The 2,736-nt window shown below is 52.4% G+C and overlaps 1 protein-coding gene across 1 annotated transcript in view; it reads right to left on the reverse strand.

The window, feature by feature from the left end:
• Positions 1-2,736, reverse strand: part of COMTD1 (catechol-O-methyltransferase domain containing 1) — a gene marked incomplete at its 5' end in the record, with an annotated part of 22,042 nt that overhangs the window by 2,816 nt on the left and 16,490 nt on the right. The window lies entirely within an intron of this gene.

Here is a 2,736-nt window from a genome sequence, read left to right on the forward strand (position 1 = left end):
GCCCCAGGCAGCCAGGGGTGGGGAGAGGCAGGGAGGAAGCAACTTCCCCTCCCTCTTCTCCAGCCTGAATGAGGGCCGGAAGCGGGGCGGCCGGAAGCCGGGCTTCGTCATGTGTCCCGCCCCCGTACCTCACCCAGGGGAACTGCGATCCCCCGCGATCCCCCCCGAAATGACCTCTGAGTGTACCTCTGAACCTCGGCTGCTTGCTGTGGAAAACAGATTGGGGAGAACTGGTCCGTTTATGCGCAGCTTGTATCTCCCGTGGACTGGGGAGAGAACTGGACTTTGGGCTCTGTCCGGGCTTTCCTTAGATCATGGGTCCCCAACCTTTTTGAGCCTGCGTGGGCACCTTTGGGATTCTGGCACCGGGCACGGTCACAAAATGGCTGCCATGAAAGGTGGCGCCAACCACAAAATATCAGGGAGCAAGGTTATATAGGTGCAACTGTATTAGGAACTCTTCGTCTGTTGAACAGGATGCCTTTCCACCTGCACGGCCAACCAGAAGCCCTCCTGGGCAAAAGCCCCGCCTGTCAGTTAGCTGTGTTTGTGCCTGGTTTGCCAGTTGTATGGCTGTGGAGAGGAAAGCACTCCAGAGAGTAGTTATTACAGCCCAGAAGATCATTGGCTGCCCTCTCCCATTCCTGGAGGAATTGTATAGCTCTCGATGTTTGAAAAAAGCAAAGAACATTTTGCAGGACTTGTCACACCCTGAACATTTCCTGTTTGAACTGCTGCCTTCGGGCAGAAGATACAGGACAATTAAAGCAAGGACAAACAGATTAAAAAATAGTTTTTATTCGAGAGCTATTATTGCCTTAAATGCCGTATGAAATTGGAGTTTGGGTGACATTGGTGGTTTTAAGTTGTTATGTGAACCTGAAGGGAGTTATGGGACAGTAGTGAATGGTGTGTGAGTGCATATGAATATTGTTGTAGATCACCGAAATGATTGCATCTTTAATTTCATTGTACTATGTACAATGAGAATAAAGTATATTATTATATTATTATTATTAGCTGCCATTTATGTGTATTCTGCCCTTCCCTCTTCCCGCCTTGCTTGCAGCTCAGCAGCTTGCCGTAAACATGCCAGGGAGACCGTGGGAGCTAGACGCAGTTATCAGTCTGGCCTTGTGCCTTAGGGAGGGCTTGCGGTCCACAATTGGTGTGAATTTTTCTGCTCTCAGGAAACCATGGGACTCTCCCGCTCATTATGTAATCTCCCGCCGGGAGTCTTCCCGCCCGCGCGCTCGAAGTTCATTTGCTTAGCTAATGGCCTTGCCCAGTTTATATGTATTGGGATGTTCCCGCCTTCTAGTTATTCCTAACAATAATCCTGTGGACATGGTACCAGTCGTGTACACTAATAAAGCATAACGCTTCTTAGGAGACGTGTGTGAAGAGGGACTTGCTGTGGAACCTGACACCGCCCACTTCCCAAAAGCGGCAGGTGCCAGGAAAGGGGCCACTGGACACAGGGGACCCCTTGCCTTCGATCCTTAATGCGCCACAACGGCTGCACAAGCCACCATCCACCTTCCCACGTCAATGGCTGGAGAGGAAAAACAAGCGCGGAGCCACGTTGCTCCCGGAGTCCACTGCGGTGCTTTGAGCTTTTGGAAAACCACCTCCGTTCAAGAAATGCCGTTCGGAGGGAAGCGGAAGGGCACCGTGCGATTAAAGCAAAGCTGGTGTGAGGAGGAGTGGCATGCGAGGCTCCTGCCCCCACCCACCTGAGCTTCCGGGTGGAAAAGGGAGAGAAGCGTTCGTCGCCAGAGCCCTGGGTGCCCCCAGACGGAAACATCCGGGGCACAGGAGGACACAGCCAGGGGTCCTAGACAGGAGGACACCGGGGGAGGGGGGCAACAAAGACGCCGGGGCCTAGTCACAGTAATCCCACTTAAGCTGCTTTGCCTGGCGTGCCAGATGCAAACGCTCCTTCTCATTACACTAAATGCAAGGGGACTGGAGCCAGGAGAGCCGGGAAGGGGTTGGAACACTTTCCCTATGAGGAAAGGTTAAGGCGCTTGGGGCTCTTTAGCTTGGAGAAACGACGACCGAGGGGTGACATGACTGAGGTTTATAAGATTATGCATGGGACAGAGCAGGTAGAGAAAGAGGTACTTTTCTCCCTTTCTCACCATACAAGAACTCGTGGGCACTCCATGAAATTGCTGAGCGGTCGGGTTAGAACGGATAAAAGGAAGTACTTCTTCACCCAAGGAGTGATTAACACATGGAATTCACTGCCACAGGAAGTGGTGGCGGCTACAAGCATGGACGGCTTCAAAAGGGAATTAGATAAGCATATGGAGCAGAGGTCCATCAGTGGATATTAGCCACAAGGTATAGATAGGGGCTCTGGGGCAAGTGATGCTCTGTCTTCTTGGTGCTTGGGGGGGGGGTCAACAGTGGGAGGGCTTCTGGTGTCCTGGCCCCACTGCTGGACCTCCTGGTGGCACCTGGTATTTCTGGCCACTGTGTGACACAGAGTGTTGGACTGGGTGGGCCTTTGGCCTGATCCAACATTGGCATCTCTTATGTTCTTATGAAGGGGCCGTTCTCCTCCTCATGGGGCTTGGAAATTTCCAGGAAGGCGACCAACTCTTTCGATTGGTGGGTAGGCACCTTTTTAGGGAAGAATACGGAGAATTTCTTGCACGGCATGTGAAGCATCGGTGGAGAAACCAGCTCTATGAACTCCCCAGGCAACCAGGCACACGATGTGAACTG

This window comes from Gekko japonicus, unplaced genomic scaffold (genome assembly GCF_001447785.1).
Source record: "Gekko japonicus isolate JY-2015 unplaced genomic scaffold, Gekko_japonicus_V1.1 scaffold4526, whole genome shotgun sequence".
Taxonomy (NCBI): domain Eukaryota; kingdom Metazoa; phylum Chordata; class Lepidosauria; order Squamata; family Gekkonidae; genus Gekko; species Gekko japonicus.